We start from the raw sequence: 19,381 nt of genomic DNA on the forward strand, positions 1-19,381 counted from the left end.
TAATGTGCAGAAAAGAAAAGTGGGAAAATGATACACATAACACACTTAAAAGTACATGAGAGAAGCACACCATCAACACAAATAACCACAGGAATCCCAAAAAGTGTTGCAAAACCCTAGTCTTTCCTTTGCCAAAATTGCAGAGATACAAAGTGTAATACAATAGAAGATTATCCCTCCAGAGTCCAACCATGAAAATGACTAAGAAAATACATAATATAGGCAAGCTAACACCTTTCCTTGCCTCTAGGGGTCGATCTCATCCTTCTAGGAGTTGTTTCAACCAATTCTAAACTGAGCACTAAAATCTAGGCAGTCAAAACAACTTGCCTCTATAAGCTAGGAAACCAATTCATTCATTAAATTTTTGACTTTTTATGAATGAATCTTCTAGAAGAGATAAATAAGTGCCATGACATAAAAAAATTACATCAATTACATCAAGGAGGACGAAAAATCACTCCAAAAATTCAAAACTAGTCAAATCTACGTTTTGCTGAGCTGTAGGTGAAAATCTGGCAAATTTCCCTGATGCGTAGCGCCCCAATCCTAAACGCGTAGCGCGCCTTTGAGCCAACTTTTGAGGCACTTCCCAGCATCCACATGAGGCAAAAGTAGGCTTTTTGGAAATTTCTGGATGTCTACTTTCCAGCCGAAGTGGAATTTCTCAATTTGGTGGTCATTTGCGCCTCCAAAATTGTAATCTCCCAAGACTGCTCCCTGTGTGTCCAAAAAGTGGCAGAAAGTCATTTTTTGCATGTTTTTTGACCTTCTGAGGGCTCAAAACCTGATGAAATGTCTTGGTAATTGCTGAGAAAGTGTAATTTGTCATGAAAAATCCAAAAATGCTGAGTTTTTGAGAAATGGACTTGTCCATCTTCAGGGTAGCGCGCGGCGCGCTACGCGTTGAGGGCAAAAACCTGTCTTTTCACCAAAAAATTCAAAAATGACCAAAATTGCTCCAAATTCTCTGAAATTTGAGCTGAAGGTGTGTCATTTAGTACCATGCTCCTTCAAAGAGGCTTCGGCCAAAATTTGGATTGGATCGGGACTTTTTCTCCGTTTTAGTGCTTTGCTCAACCTGCTTGGATCTGGCGATTGTATTTTTGACATTTCTCTAAAACCATGACACCTGTGTAAAAAGTGAAGGAGTTTTTTCTTCCTTGGCATGTTTTGGACAAAAACCTCTCTCAGTTTTCCAAAATTCATCTTTTATTTCTTTGAAACACCTTTTGAGTGAAACTTATCCCGATGTGTGAAACAAGTAATTTTGTCGAAATGAAGCGAAATGAAGGGGATAAGAGGCTTCTAAATTCTTGGGGAAATTTTTGGAAATAGGGAGGGATGTTAGGAAGTAGGGGAAAGTGTAATCGTAGAGATCGAGTGAGGGGAAGGGGTCCAAAAGGGAAAAACACAGGCCCAACCTAGAAAATTGCCAGGTTGTAGCAAGAAACTAGGGTTTGTGGAAAAATGAGGGATTTGGGGAATCTCAGTGATGGGAAGTATTTAGTAAGGTACATTAATGATAGGGGAAGGTGTATGAACATCTGGATACAATGTTTGCTAATGATTTGACCATCCAAGAGAAATTACCTCCAAAACCCTAGGAAAGGGAAATGACCTTGCCTAGGCACAACTGAAGCATGAACAAGGTGTAGAATGACCCATTGGACACTGACATGATAATGAAAACCCTATAAATGATGATAGACTCAGCTGAATATTGAAATAGGACTGACATTTGGGCAATTTTGAAAGGAGTGAAAGCAAACCCTAGACCTAATGCCTAGTGACCAAATTTTGCTTGAAGACTCACTGAAATGACAAAATTTGACCTTGACACTCTGAGACCACTTTGTAAGAGCATATTTGATCACTGGAGGAAGGCTGGAAAGACTGACACTAACACAACTAACATGCATGCATGACCAACACATTCCGACAATCTAGTCCAAGTGTTTGAACCATACTATGATACCATTATCTGGTATCAGATGTCACCCAAAGAGAATGGAAATCCACTCTGATGCCACTTTGTAACACCCTCCTCCCATTTTTACCCAATTTCACCGGTCTAATGGGGTAAACATGTGACAAAGAGTTACTATGATATGACTCAACCTCCTAGATACAATTAAGAAAGTGGGGTCGACAACTAGAAACTTATTGATATTCTTCAAGAGCTACAAGACCCCTAGGAGCTAAATAACCATTCCAGGTGCCCTAACCCTGAGCTAGACTACTTTTTTCTGATCTAGACTTCTAGTCGCATGTACAAGCATGCATCCATGCAATTGTAGGCCTCTAGTCGCACACATAAGCCTGCAAGATAGCAACTACAGTCTCTGTGCCTGCAACTGCATAATTTGCGCCACCTTTTCAAGGCTAGATACAAAATCATTGCCCATAACTTGATGAGACTTTCTCAAATAATAAATGACAAAAATAAAAAGCCTCTAACACAAAACTTGATCAAGGACTTGACCTAACCAAGCCTAACCATGATAGACATTTCGTCAAACACATGGCAAACACGTAATTTACAAGTCTTGAATGCACATCTGAACATAGGGGTCTAAAACTTATCTGAGATTCACCAACAAGTTCTAATACCCTCTCATAATAGTTGAAATAACATTTTTTAGCTCATACATTCATTGACCAATCAATAGATAAAAAACTCATGACAAGAGCCATAGAAGATACACATCATATGAACAACATATAATCATAAATTAACCAACATGTAAACCATGGAAACTCAACCATAATATCACCAACATATTGCCAACATATATACATGAATCACAATAGAATAATAGCTCTTATTAACTTATGAAATTACCAACCAAGTCACGGACTTCCATGTACCACCCGACTATATATTGGGCTAAACCAAATCTCTCTTTTATGTTAGAAAAGTATATATTACAGAGAAATGGAACACATAAAATATATTGCAGAAGTATAAACACAGAAAACACATAAAACAAGAGAGACACAGATATACGTGGTTACCCAATTTGGGCTACGTCCATGGAGAAATAGCCAATCCTTCCTTTTATACTATCCAGCAAACTGAAGAGATACAACCTACAGTAGATATATTGTAATTCCCTATTCACTCTCACACAATCTCCTCTCTCTTTCTCACTCATAATACAGATCTACGTAGATGCAATACAATTCCCTCATATATAGTGAGGGGTTGCCTTTTAGGGAAAAAAACCCCTAAACTAAACGTAACTTCTACCGTTAGATCTCCGCCTAATGAACGATGCAGATTCACTACGAAATTACAACATTTTATAAGGCAATTTTACATCTATTTTTAGCTTTGGGGCACTGCCCCGATCCCATGCTGGGAGGGCTCCCAAAGATCATAGCTACCCCCCCTGGACCCCCCTTGTAGCGCACATTTTATGGGCAACATTGTCACCACATTACGAACTATGGTTCAATGTGGCGATACCTCTAAATAAAAAAGATAATCAGTCTCCACACCCAAAAATCTCCCACTTGGAGACTGATTATAGCAACTCCACCGCTGCTTCATTTGCTGGACAATGACTGGACTTTGGACCTAGTTGTTTCTCATCTTCTTAATCATACTTGAAGACCAATTGAAATTGAGCAGAATCTCATTTTCTCCCTAGTTACAACTTTTGTTAACATATATGCAGGATTCTGGCTACTGTGTATCTTTTCCAACTTCAATTGTCCATCTTCCAACACAGACCGTATGAAATGGTACTTGAGCTGTATATGTTTAGTCTTGGAATGGAATGTTGACTTCTTTGCAAGATGTATGGCACTATGGCTGTCACTGTATAACCTTCCCAACTCCTGCTTCTTACCCAATTCATCAAGAAGCCTTTGTAAGTAAATCATCTCTTTACTAGCCTCTATAGCAGCAACATACTCTACTTCCGTTGTTGAGAGTGCAACAACACTTTGCAGTTTTGAAACCCAACTGACAACTATTCTACCTACATTAAACACATAAACTGTAGTGCTCCTCCTGTTATCTCTATCACCCGCCATATTTGCATCAACATATCCCTGTAGAGCAATGTTTGAACCACCAAAGCATAATGCTTGATTTGTGGTACCTCTCAAATACCTAAGAATCCACTTCACCGCCATCCAATGTTCTTTTCCTGGATTGTTCATGTACCTGCTTACAACTCCCACTACATGTGCAATATCAGGCCTTGTGCATACCATTGCATACATTAAGCTTCCAACTGCTAATGCATATGGGATTTTAGACATATAAGACATTTCTTCCTGAGTCTTGGGACACACCTCCTTACTTAGTTTGAAATGTCTAGCCAAAGGTATACTAACTAGTTTTGCATTCTACATATTAAATCTTTTCAACACCTTTTCTATGTACTCACTCTGAGACAATGTTAATTTTTTATTCTTCTCGTCTTCAGTTATTCTCATACCAAGGATTTGTTTTGTAGCACACAAATCCTTCATTGCAAATGAGTTCACCAATTTTCTTTTGAGCACATTTATTTCCTGCACGTTAGAACCTGCAACAAGCATGTCATCTACATACAATAACAAAATAATATAGCTACCATCATTTTTCTTTTGAGATAAACACAATGATCAGAGTGACATCTAGTATATAACCTTGTTCGGACATAAACCTATCAAATTTTAGGTACCACTTCCTTGGAGCTTATTTTAAGCCATACAAGCTCTTCTTCAACCCACATACTAGTTTCTCCTTCCCTTTTACCTCGTATCCTTGTGGCCACTGCATATATATCTCTTCCTCCAAATCCCCATGGAGAAAGGTTGGCTTTACATCTAACTTCTGAAGATGCAAATCTTTAGCTACTACTAGACTTAAAATAGTTCTGATTGAAGTCATTTTAACAATAGGAGAAAATATCTCATCAAAGTCTATACCCTTTTTCTGTGCAAACCCCTTCACCACAAGTTTGGCTTTATACCTTTTTCTACCTCCATCTTCTTCCTTCAACCTGTAAACCCATTTATTTTACAATGTTGTTTTACCTACAGGAAACCTAACTAAGTCCCAAGTTTGGTTATGTGCTAAGGAGTCCATCTCTTCTTTCATTGCTTGCTCCCACTTCTTCCTAGCTTCTACTTGCAGTTCTTCTTCATAACATTTTGGTTCACCAGAATTAGTCAGCAATACATAATGTAAGGAAGGAGAGTATCGTTCAGGGGATCTTCTTATCCTGTAGATCTTCTAACACCACTTTCAGGTGTTTTAGGTGCTTGTTGCTGTTGTGGCTGTTGTTGTTGTTCTGGCTATTGATCATTATGATTTTTAGGCACCTTCACTTTTTCTGTGATGTCATCAAGAACTGTGTATTCTCTGTTTTATTTTTCCTATTTCTTTTCCTGCATCTAATCCTTATATAAAACCTTTTCATTGAATATGAAACCTCTTCTCCTAATGATTTTATGTTTTTCATAATCATAAAAACGATAACCAAAATCATTAACACCATATCCAATAAAGGTACATTTCTTTGATTTTGCCTCAAGCTTTGTTCTATTTTCTTTATTAATGTGGACAAAGGCTTCACAACCAAAAGTCTTTAAAAATGAGTAGTTTACCTTTTTATCTGTCCATGCCTATAGAATAACACCATCCAAGGAACTTGAAGGCCCTTTATTTATTATATAAACTATAGTATCTATAGCATCTTCCCAAAATTGTAAAGGCAATCTTGCATGCAATCTTATGCACCTTGCACACTCCATGATTGTCATGTTCATCCTTTCTGACACACCATTTTCTTGTGGTGTTCCTAGAACTATATTCTCTCTGTGAATTCCATTCTCTGAACAATATCTATCAAACTCTTTGTTACAATATTCACCTCCATTGTCTGATCTGAGACACTTCAACCTTTTTCCTGTCTCATTTTCAACCAAATCTTTCCATTTCTTAAAAGTATCAAATACATCAGATTTATTTCGAATACAATAAATCCAATTTTTTCTAGTTGCATCATCAATAAAAGTAACATAATAATGAGAGCCACCAAGAGATGATACCTGAGCAGGTCCCCATACATCTGTATGCACAAGCTCTAATTTTTCACTCTTCGTTTCTTTCCCAACTCTGAGGAATCTAACTCTCTTCTGTTTTCGATAAACACAATCCTCACAAAATTTTAAATCAACATGCTTCAAACCTAGAAAAGAATTTCTTAAGTGAAGAATCTGCATCCCCTTCTCACTCATGTGCCCGATCCTATGATTCCACAATGTTGTATCTACTCCTGTAGAGGTTAAATCATTAACAAAATTAGAAATACCATTGCATAAATACAATGTACCAACCTTTTCTCCTTTTGCTATTACCAAGGCTCCTTTATTGACCTTCCAAGTTTTATCTGTAAAAGTAGTCGCACAACCTTCACCTCCCAACTGCCTTGTTGAAATTAGATTTTTCTTCAGATCCGGAACATGCCTTACCTCCTTCAATAGCCATTGATTTCCATTATGTTGTTCTATCAAAATTGTACCCATTCCAATGATTTTATAGGGTTTATCATTACCCAATCGAACCTGTCCAAAATCTCCTTGAACATAATCATGAAAATGTTTCCTATAAGGTGTGGAATGAAATGAGGCCCCTAAATCTACCACCCAAGCATTAATAATATTTTCTAATGAAAGAATCAAAGCATATTGCAACACACCCCCTATTACATTTGCTTCATGATTGTTTTCTTGTTGTGCATCTACTTCTTTTCCCTTCCAAGACTTGTAGTATTTCTTCAGGTGTCCTTTCTTCCCACATTTCCAGCACACTATCCCCGATCTTGACTTGGATCTTCCTTTCCTTGACTTACTGCGATATCCTATGCTCTTTCCTCTTTCCATTTTTCTTCCCCTAGTCTCTATAGTCAAAGAATTACCTAATGTCTCACTGGAGCTCTTCCGTCACATTTCCTAGCTAAGGATTGCACCAACAACATCATCAAACTTTAAAGTACTAGATCTAGAGATAGAGTTACTAATAGCCATAACTAAACCATTCCAACTTTCTAGCAATGAGCATAGAAATAACGGAGCCTTAACTTCATCATCAAAAGTTACCCCTATAGAACTTAAATGACTAGTAACTGTATTAAATTAATTTAAATGATTAGCAATAGATCCACCTTGTGACATCTTCATAAATAATGTTTCATAACAAATACCTTATTTGAGGCCAAGGGTTTTTCATATAGCTTGGCCAATGCTGAAATTGAACCCTTTGTTGTCGTTTCCTCTGAAATATTAAAGGCTATCGACAACGCTAGACACAACCGTATTGTTCCAAGTTCCTTTCTATCAAGAATATCCCATTCTGTGTCTTTCATACTCGTCGATTTCTTTGTCTTTCCGCTCAATGATAGGTACAGATCTTTCTGATACAGATAATCTTCCATCTACATCTTCCACAATTGGTAGTTTTGGCTGTTACATTTTTCAACCCTCAACCTACCATCTTTCGCCATTGCTCCCACTCGAACCAAGAACCCTTCTCTCCTATGAGTTTTCAACCAAATAGACCTTCGGCTCTGATACCAATTGTTAGAAAATTATATATTACAGAGCAATGGAACACATAAAATATATTGAAGAAATATAAACATAGAAACACATAAAACAAGAGAGACACAGATATACGTGGTTACCTAATTTGGGCTACGTCCATGGAGAAATAGCCAGTCCTTCCGTTTGTATTATCCAACAAACTGAAGAGATACAACCTACAACGGATCCTCTGTAATTCCCTCTTTGCTCTCACACAATCTCCTCTCTCTTTCTCACTCGGAATACAGATATACATAGATGAAATACAATTCCCTCATAAATAGCAAGGGGTTGCCTTCTAGGGAAAAAACCCTAAATTAAACATAACTTCTACCGTTAGATCTCTGCCTAATGAACGACCCAGAGTGACTACGAAATTACAACATTTTACTAGGAAATTTTACATCTATTTTTAGCTTCGAGGGGGGCTCTCAAAGATCGCAGCTGGCCCCCCTGGACCCCCCTTGCAACATACATTTTAGGGTGGCGTTGCTTCCACATTACGAACTAGGGTCCAAGGTGGTGATACCTATAAATAAACAAGATAATCAGGCTCCACACCCAACATTTTAGCCAATCACCCCTGTACCATATCCCAAGCATGAATGTGGGATCTCATGGAATAACTAAAACAAAACCAAACTAGGGCTTCTAGAGGCCAAACTACTTGAACCCTCAACTAGTGGTTCCACCTCATGGTCAGACATCACTAACCATCACCAAATCGATCTCTACCCAAGTTGTCTAGGGATCCAGAGTGTTTGTTCCAACCCGAATCCATGACTAGTAACTCAACCCACAACTATCATAGGGCTCTAGATCGTTTGTCCAACCAAGGCTCCAAGACTAGTTACTCAACCCACCAAGGGCTCTATATCATTTGTACAAGCAAGGCTTCCAGGACTAGTAACTCAACCCAAGTTGTGATAGGGCTTCTAGAGCGTTTGTCCAACCAAGGCCCCAGGAACTACAAAGAAATATAGATGTAGTCGTTGATCCATCTATTTCCTTCCACTCTCCTGCTTTCCTTTTTCTTCTTTCTCCAAATCCAAGTGATACTAGATTTCTTCAAGCATGCTCCAAGAATTCTCTTAGTGTGATAGAATGAGAGAATAGAAGAAAGCTCCAAACTGAACTCACAAAAGCTAAAACTAAAAAAAAGCCATGAAATGATCCTCATAAGATTTTTTTTATCATTGAGGCCTCTAATTTCTTCGGTTTCCTTCATTTATTCCTTCAATTTTCCTCACATGCAATCCTATGACATTTCACCTTTATTCTCTCCTAAATTCCTTTATTTTCATAAATAAACTGCCAATTAATGCCTCTCTTCTTTTGCCCGTGCCTTTCCCAATTTCCTTAGCCATAATAAACCAAAAGAGACACCCACTAGGATTTTTTTCCCACCATTTAATTTGGAATATATGTCCCATGACCTTGGTCTTCTTTTTTTACATGGAAAATCAACCCGGGGTTGCTACAAGTATTAGAAGACTATTATTGTTCATAAAAAAATAAAGTGCAAGATTCATATATATCTCAAGCCATTTAGTACATCATTTGTAACCATCAATAGTTGAGGTATTCATATCCAGATATCACCATGCCAACCAACAATGACAGAGATAGTAGTAACCTAAATATCAACATACTAATCATGGAGCTTTGAATCATCATTAAAACCCAACTAACATCATATATGAGATATTCATAACCATGTAGGATATCAACAACATAAGTCAAGTAATGTATCAACCAATCAGTAACCAATATATGTAATTCTGAAATAGACATGCCCATGAAATGAAACATCAATAGCAAGAGGACGGATCAACAACAATAATCAATCATCAATTTAGCCATAATGACAACAACATTTCTCTTTCAATAGTAAGAAATGTACCACAATAACAATAGCCATATATGAAATTCCCATGTTAATAATATTTCATAATGCTAATAATGAACCAATGGAAGTATAGAATATGCTCCCCCAAACCTATTCTAAGCAATCCTGATCATAATATAAGCATAACACATCAGATCAACCAATGGCAAAGACCATAGTGCCAACATAATTTAATATGGATATTGTAGATAGGATGGAAAAGAAAATTCGGTTACATATTTCATTTCCAATATTCAGCATGATGATGAAATTTGTCCTATAGATGGTAGTTTTCTTGATGATAAATTAATTTTTTTTGTCTACTAATACTTTGTAGTTTACAGATATAGCCAATTACTTACCTACAGGGAAGTTTCCTCAACACGTCTCCTCACAAGAAAAACAACTGATTGTAAAGATTAGTGCTAACTAATCATGGATCATAGGAGACATCTTCCATATTGGCTAGACATTATTATTAGGAGATGTGTCCAAGAGGATGAGATGTTTGATATCTTGTGAGCTTACCATGCAAAGTTGACATTATTGATAAGGGGACCACCTATAAGGTACTTTGTTAGGGGTACTACTAGAAAAAAAATATTCGAAGATGCGAAAATATATGTTATTAGTTGTGAAATATTCCAATGGATGGGAAGACCAATGAATACAGACAAAATTCCCGTACAACATCAAGTTCTTATTGAACCCTTTGAAATATGGTCCTCAGTGTAACAACCCCTCATTGATTTTCCATGTAAATAAAATAACACCAAGGTCATGGGACACATATTCGAAGTTGAATGTTGGGAAAAACACTTTAGCAGGCATCACTTGTGGATTAATAATAGCTATGGAAATTAGCAAAGGCATTGGCAAAATAAAAGAGGCAATACTTATCATTTCTTTATGAAAATAAAGGAAAATAGGAGAAAAGCTTGAAGAGACACATATTTCCATGCAATGGAAATTAGAGGAAAAATGAAGGAAAATGAAGAAAATAGAGGCATCAATGATAAAAAGGATTTAGAGAATCAGTTCATAGTTTTTTTCTTGGTTTTAGTTTTTTGACATTTTTGTTGTGGAGATCTAGTTAACCTTCTCACACTATCATTATCTCATACTCTTGCACACTTAGATAATTCTTGGAAAATTCTTGGAGCACTTAGGGGCATTCACTGGGATTACGAGAAACAAGGAAAGAGAAAGTAGGGAGCACAAGGAAACAATTGTATCTGCAACTACAACATGATTTCTATGTAAGTAACATGTTGCATATGTGATTTCCTTGTTGATTTATGGATGCATGGTATATGCATGTTATTCTCTAGTTATGTGTTGTCATTGGCATGGAGATTTTCCTAGATTAACAGTGGTTTTAACCTTGCCTTTCCATTTCCTAGATAGCCATGGTATTAGGGGTTTCCCACTTGTTGTTTCTCTTATTGGTTCTTAAGTCCCCAATGGTTGTGGGTTGGAATAAATGCTTTGGAAACTGTGAAACAATTTGGGTTGAGTTACTAGTTCCTCGAGGTGTAGGTTGGGACAAATGCTCTGGTGCCCTTGGTGGGTTGAGTTGCTAGACCCTAGAGTTGTGGTTGGAACAAAATTCTAGAGCCCTCAAAGGTTGTGGGTTGAGTTACTAGTTCTTGGAGGTCTGGATAACTTGGGTAGAGATTGATGTGGTTGATGTTAGTGATTTTGAGACCGTATAGATGAAATCATTATGGTTTAGGGTTGAGGTGGTTTGACCTTTAGAAACCTTGGTTGGTTTTTTTTGGTTTTATTCCATGAGATCCAATATTCATGCTTGGAATATGGAACGGGGGTGATTGAATGAAAGAGATATTTGGTTTAGTCCAATCTATGGTTGGGTGGTACGTGGAAGTCCCTAAATTGGTTGGCTTTATCATATGTTAATAAGAGTTATTTCCATTTTGTGATCTATGAGAACTCATATTGGTTATCATGTTGACATTATGGCTTATTTTCCATGATGTTTATGTGCTGGTTATATGTCGTTTATATGATGTATTTTGTATATGGCTCTTGACATATTTTGATAAGTTATTAAATTATTGGTGAATGCATGGGCTAACAAGTATTATTACAACTATCGTGAGTGGCCATTGAGCATTCTTGATGATTCATTGGTGAGCTTATTGAATTAGTGAACATATATGTATTTATAACCTACAGATACTATGTCCACAAGTGTTTATTTAAATGACTAATTTGGAACTCCAACTTCCCGGGGTCATAACTATCACATAGGATCTTCGTTTGGATATCATAATGGCGTGTTTCAAACATCTTCATGAGGAGGCCAAGAAATAATTTGTGAGACAAATTTTTGCATTTTTTTGGTCTTTGTGTTTTTCCTAAAAATGTTGTTTAGGCCCTCAAAATGGCCACGGAATTTGAGAACTTGAAAATTTTCCCTAAATAGAAATTTGAGTTAAATTTAAAGAAACAAAGCTAAAAAGAAATAGTTTTGGGTCAAGTTATGATGATAACAATATGATCAAGTGTCATTAGGTGTTTATAGTCAGTTATGGACATGTGCACCCAATTTTCCTTGAGTGCATCTTGGAAATCGAGTCACACATAGTAACTCGCATCTCATGTTTACCTTGGTGAGCATGTTAAAATGGGTAAATATGAGGTGAGACGTTACAAGGTAGTATTAGAGTTTCCATTTTCAAACACTTGGATTGGATGGGCTAGATGTGATTGTTATGAATGCATGTTAGTTTTCAATATGTTTGCTATTCGTGCATTGTGATGGTCATTATTGTAGTTTGTATCATAATTAGATGTTGAGAAGTTTATATGTTGATGTATTTATGTGTACATGTATATTGTGCTAATCTAGACTGACTTTCGTAAACGAAATAGCCTCCCCTAAACATCACTAAGGTATGGTTTTGATTATGTCTACCTTTGGTTTATCTAACATGGTATGTGTTAGGTCTCTATAATACTAGTGATGCCCCCATTAATATTGTAGTTGTATCCCTTATTAATATTGTTGTGCCCCTATTGCCCCCATATTGTTATTACTGTGCCCCATAGAATCTCTCTATTGTTATTTTTGTGCCTTTATATTATTATTGTTAGGTCGGCTTGGTTATATTGTGACCCCTTAGACTCCTATATATAGAAAGGAGGTTTTTTCATTTGAATCATCCAAGAATTATTCATTTGTATAATGTAAAGGAGGTTGCCCCCTCGAAGAGGCTAAATTCTAAGGCGTTCAACTATCTTTTCTATCTTTTTGTGAGCTAGTTTCATAACATTTGGTATCAGAGGTTTGGATTCTAGGGTTTCACTGCTCCAAATAGGTCATCGTGGCATTTTTGCTATAACTTTTTTCTACAATGTTTCAAAAGCGAAAAAAAAACCCATTTGGGACAAAATCGCACTGAACCTCGGGTCCAAATTTCAGAGCATTTCGCACTTTGCGGAGATATGATCTGAGGAAGTTGGTCTTTTTGCAGACTCCTAAATTACATTCCAAATAGGTGACCTGGGGAAAATCGTCATAACTTTCTCTCTGAGCATCGGATTGAAATTTTGTAAGAAGGTACAGAAAGGGGACAGACTTTAGTTTCTTGCATATATTTTTTAGAGCCAAAGGTCGAATAAGTGACACGTGACACTTCATACAAGTTCGCTCTTCTGGAAAGGTCTATAATCAGGTCATCTTGGGAGATTGTGCATAACTCTTCCTTGGAGAATCCAATTTGGATCAAACTGGTGGCATTGGAAAGAGGATGTAGAGGGAAAATATATATCACAATTTCAGAACTGGATGATCTGAAATTACAGAGATACATCAAATTCAATATCAAGCTCCTACAAAGTGAAAAAAGTTGTGTAGTTTTTTGAAAAAAATTGCATAAGCTTGGTTTGAAAAATTAGTTTGAAGGAATTCAAACGGCATAGTAAAGCAGTTTTATCGGTAACTGATACCCTGAGGAAAGAAAATGCAAACGCCTAGTAAGCAACATGAAAGATCTAGCATGACTCATGAAGAAGAGGAAGAAATGCAACATGATATATCAAAATTACGAGACCAAGCGCAACAAGTGTCACTTGCACAAAAAGGCATAGAAGCTAAGATGGATGGTTTAAAGAAAGGCATTGAAGCTAAGATGAATGGCATGGATGCTAAAATGGATGGCATGGATGATAAGATGGAAGAATTGAAGATAAAATTGAATAAGTTGCTACAAGAAATAGTCACTAATGGTGAAAGGGTAGTAAAGGAAACTCATGATGAAAACAAAAGAAATGTTAATCATGATTCCATAGACTCTAATGTTGGATCGAAGACCCACGATATTCCAAAAATCGATATGAGGAATTTTTATGGCAAGGATCCCGCAACATGGATATTACAGATGGAGCAATTTTTTGATCTCAATAATGTGCAAAACACACAAAAGGTACGTATTGAAACTTTATATTTGGAACCAAATCAATTTGTATGGTATCAATGGCTTTGCTCTCATAAACAAATTATCACTTAGGCAATTTTTATGGAAGAATTGATAGCACATTATGAGGATACAAAAGGAAACACTTTTTTTAGCCAATTGATAAGTCTCAAACAAAAGGGTTCAATAATGGAGCACATTGAGGAGTTCCAAAAATTGAACATAAGGGTAAAAAATATTCCAGAGGAGCATAGGATTGATGTGTTCATAGGGACTTTAAAGTATAATATCCAACATGATGTTTGCCTTTGGGAACCTGATTCATTAGAGAAGGCATTCAAGTTAGCAAGAAAAATGGAAAGCAAAATTATGGCAACCAGGATGCATACCACTCAAAACTATAAAGATGGAAGTGTTGTTTCCCCTAGCCTTCCACAACCTATAAGGTTGACACCAAAACAATTGGAAGAAAAAATAGCAAAAGGTCTTTGTTACAGTTGTGATAGCAAATGCACTAAAGTTCATAAGTGTGCTGAGAAGAAATTATTCTACATAGATTGTGAAGAGGAAGAAGAAAAGGAGCAAGAAAGGTCAAAAGAAGAGGATATACTCTAGGAACAAAGCCTAGATAAAGAAGAAATGAATCCGACCATATCTTGTAATGCATTGGCTGGAATTACCACTCCTCAAACCATCAAGATAGAAGGACAAATCAAGAAGAAAAAGGTAATAGTGTTGATTGATTCAGGAAGTACCCACAATTTTATTCATTGTAAGATAGAAAAAGAATTGAATTGCTTCCTATATCCAGCACCAGAGTGTCAAGTGATGGTTGCAAATGGAGGAACGACAAATTTTTCTGTAAAGTGTCATAATATCAAGCTATCCATGGGAGAATATGTATTGAAAATCCCAATGCTTTCCATTCCAATGGGAGGTGTTGATGTTGTACTAGGAATCTAATGGCTACAATCCTTGGGTACAATAGCTTTTAACTTTCAAGAAATTTTCATGAAACTTTATGTGGAAGGAAAGGAAGTTGAATTAAGGGGTATTGTAGGGAAACCGGGAAAGACAATTAGCTCTAATGGTATGAAAAATCTTCTTAAAAAGAAAAAACAAGGTCTAATTGCACAATTATGTTTGCTAGATGTTTCCACTTCGAAATCATCTATTTCTCCAAATCTCCAAAAGGTCTTGGACAATCATTCCAAGGTATTTGAGACTCCCAAAGATCTCCCACCTATTCGTGATCATGATCATGCTATTCATTTGATTCCAGGAAGTTTTCCTCCAAACATCAGGCCGTACAGATATCCCTATGCCAAAAAGAGTGAAATTGAACGTATGGTTGTAGAAATGCTTGAGGCTGGTATAATTCAACCTAGCCAAAGTTCTTTCTCTGCTCCAGTAGTATTGGTGCACAATAAGGATGGATCATGGCACATGTGTTCGGATTATAGGGAGCTCAACAAGCTCACTATTAAAGATAAGTTTCCCATTCCTGTCATTGATGAATTATTGGATGAATTGCATGGATCAATTATTGGATGAATTTGGCAGATCTCATTACCCTGATGATGGACTCGCCTAGCTAGTCTGAAACGTCGGTTTCAAAATTGCTCACAGGTCTTTCCATTAATTAAATAAGTTATGTCTTCGTTCAGGATATCATCAAATCAGAATGAAGACTCAAGACATTCCGAAAACAACATTTAGAACTCATGAGGGCCACTATGAGGTTTTGGTCATGCCTTTTGGCCTTACCAATGCACCTTCTAAATTTGAAGATTTGATGAATTCCATTTTCAAACCTTTCCTTAGAAAATTTGTGTTAGTATTTTTTTGATGATATACTAATCTACAGCAAGTCTTGGAAGGATCATGTTGAACACATTGACAGGGTGCTACAACTATTGCACGAGAAATAATTATATGCAAAAAGATCCAAATGTTTCTTTGGAGTACAAGAGGCGGAATATCTCGGTCATATTGTATCTCATGAAGGAGTTAATGTAGACCCTAGCAAAATTAAAGCCATTAAGGAATGGGAAATCCCCACATCCATAAAGCATTTGCGAGGATTTCTCAGGTTGACAGGGTATTATCGCAAGTTTGTTAAGAATTATGGGAAAATAGTAGCACCTCTAACAGAATTGTTGAAGAAAGATGCATTTTCATGGACTCCAGAAGCAACAAAGGCCTTCAAATATCTTAAAGAGGCAATGTGCCAAGCAATAGTTTTAGCTACACCAGACTTCACAAAAACCTTTATTGTGGAATGTGATGCTTCTGGGAATGGAATTGGTGTTGTTTTAATGCAAGATGAAAGACCCATTGCTTTCAAAAGTCGTCCAATCAAGGGAAAGTATTTACACAAAGCTATTTATGAGAAGGAAATGTTGGAAATGCTACATGCACTTAAGAAATGGCGACCCTACCTAATGGGAAGACACTTCAAGGTAAAAACGGATCATGATATCCTTAAATACCTTTTAGAACAAAGATTATCCTCTAAAGAACAAAAACAATGTGTCACAAAGATGTTGGATTATGACTTTGAAATCATATACAAAAAAGGGAAGCAAAATGTTGTGGAAGATGGACTCTCAAGAAAGGATGAGGATGTGGAAGCATTGTTGTGTGCCATTTCTATTATCCAACTAGATTGGATAAACGAAGCAAGGGAGGAATTGAAGAATGACGAAGAAGTGTGGGAACTTATTCAAAAGTTACAACAAGATTCCAGTACATCTGATACATTTAGTTGGAAAAATGATTCATTACGGTACAAAGATCGCTTATACCTCTGTAAGAATTCCCAACTCAAACAAAAGATTCTTCTGGAATTGCATGCTTCTCCCTTAGGAGGGAACTCAAGATTTTTAAAAACTTACCATAGGGTTAAGAAGGAATTTTTTTGGGATGGCCTTAAATCGGATATTCAAACGTTTGTGGCGGAATGTTTGGTATGCCAACAAAATAAAGCTGAAACAATTAAGACACCAGGTCTATTACAACCTTTATCCATTCCAAGCCAACGTTGGGAGGAGGTTTCAATGGATTTTATCATAGGTTTACCCAAGTCTAAGGGAAAGAGTGTCATCATGGTGGTAGTTGACAGACTTACCAAGTATGCATACTTTTGTGCATTATCACATCCATTTAAAGCCAGTACAGTTTCTACGGAATTTATGGAAACAATTCAAAAGCTACATGGAAACCCAAAGATTATTGTAAGTGACAGAGATCCCATTTTACAGGAAATTTTTGGACAAAATTATTTTCTTGTCTTGGTACTCAGTTAGCTCATAGATCATTGTTATAGACATTTTTGTGCCTTACAGTATTGAGCATGAAATGTCCATAATCTAAGGGATCCAAAGTCCCTAAAACATGTTGTTCCTACCCCTAGAGGAACAAGGCTAACTAACCACAACAATTCACAGAAGTTCTCCACTTGAAACCACTCAAAAACAAGTCAATTCAGGATCATGTCAACTGCTCCATTGAGCATCTGCGCTGAATGTCAACTGCTCCACTGTCTACCTGCATTGAATGTCAACTCGAACAAAGGCTACTTGCGCTGAGCGAGATTGGACAAGTGGCAGGCTCATTCCTCAATGTGTCAATGCTCAGGAAGCTTCCAAAATGACACTTGCCTCAGGGAATTCAACTGGTGATGAGTAATAGGTTCCAAATCTCCAAGTGGAAGCAATAACCTCCAAGTGGACTCAAGAACTGAGAGAGGGAGAGGACACTAGTCAGATCTCAAGCTGACTCATCCTCTCTCCAAACATCTATATATGGATCTCACCTCCATGAGATCTGGGGGCTGGAATTTTGTTATTGCAAAGAATTGCTGTTGGTTTGAGACTGGAAACATTGGGTGCTTAATGCTTTGAAGGGAGCTGAAGAAGGAATTCCATTCTGCTGGGAAAGAGATGCTGGATTGGAGCCCTCTGGGTTGTATCTCTTCGTGAACCTTGTTATCAATCAATAAAGCTATCTTGGTTTTCTCCTATATATTGGTGTATTTGTATGATTGCATTAGTGTATTTGATTTACTTCTAATCCTGAATCATTTGTGAATATGAATATCTGCCTTTATGTTGTGTTCTTCTCTTGTCGCAAGTAGCTGTTCTCTTGTCACAGGTAGCTATTCTCTTGTGATCTCGTGGGAATCAAGTAGCTGTTCTCTTGAGCAAGCGAGGAGGCAAGTAGCTGTGAACACCCAAAGAGAAGAGGATCTAGATCAAGGGACAAATGGAAGACAACGGTAAGTCTATCGATCTCCCCTCTTTCACATTTCATAAAGGAAGAAACTAGAATAGCTGTATCTGTTTGTTGCTAAGGCACTGTCACACCTTAGGTGGATAGGATCGTCCTGCATAGGCATTTTTCCCCACAACACTCATCTTATCATCCACAATCTGATGGGCAAATGGAGATAGTAAAAAAACGTTTGGAAGGATATCTTTGTTGCTTTGTATCTAATAAATAGACACAATGGGTCAAATGGTTGCCTCTGGTTGAATTGTGGTATAACACTTCCTTCCATACTACAGCAAAAATGTCACCATTTATGGCACTTTATGGATATCAACCACCATCCATCACATCATATTTAAGAGAAAATTCTAAGTTTCAAGTTGTGGAACATCACATCGAGCATCAACAACAAGTTCTCCAACTCTTAAATGATAACCTCATGTTGGCACAAAATAGAATGAAACAACAGGCAGATCAACATTGCAATGAAAGAAGTTTTGATGTAGGTGATTGGGTATTCCTACGGCTACAACCATATAAACAAATGTCCCTTAAGCAAGATAAGAAGGATAACAAATTGTCACCAAAGTATTATGGTTCGTACAAGGTGTTGCAAAAGATTAGTACTATGGCATACAAATTGGAGCTTCTTGCAACTTCGCGAGTGCACCCATTTTTCCATGTTTCATGTTTAAAGAACGTTATAGGAGACAAGCTCCCAGTTCAAACAATATTGCGAGAACTTGACGAGGAAGGAAAAATTATATTGGAAACGAAAGCAATCATAGAAACAAGAACTCGACAACTACGAAATCGATCCATTTCACAGTATCTCATCAAGTGGAAGAACTTATCCACTGAAGATTCCACATGGGAGGATGAGAATTTTATACAGAATAATCTAGAACTACTCAAGCGTTGAGGACAACACTTTTTTGAAGGAGAGGGGCATGTTAGGTCGCTATAATACTAGTGATGCCCCCATTAATATTGTAGTTGTATCCCTTATTAATATTGTTTTGCCCCTATTTCCCTTATATTGTTATTACTGTGCCCCATAGAATCTCTCTATTGTTATTTTTGTGCCTTTATATTATTATTGTTAGGTCGGCTTGGTTATATTGTGACCCCTTAGACTCCTATATATAGAAAGGAGGTTTTGTCATTTGAATCATCCAAGAATTATTCATTT

Source organism: Pinus tabuliformis, chromosome X (assembly GCF_031772625.1).
Source record: "Pinus tabuliformis cultivar Carrire ecotype Pingquan chromosome X, CPIR1, whole genome shotgun sequence".
In the NCBI taxonomy this organism is placed as follows: Eukaryota; Viridiplantae; Streptophyta; class Pinopsida; order Pinales; family Pinaceae; genus Pinus; species Pinus tabuliformis.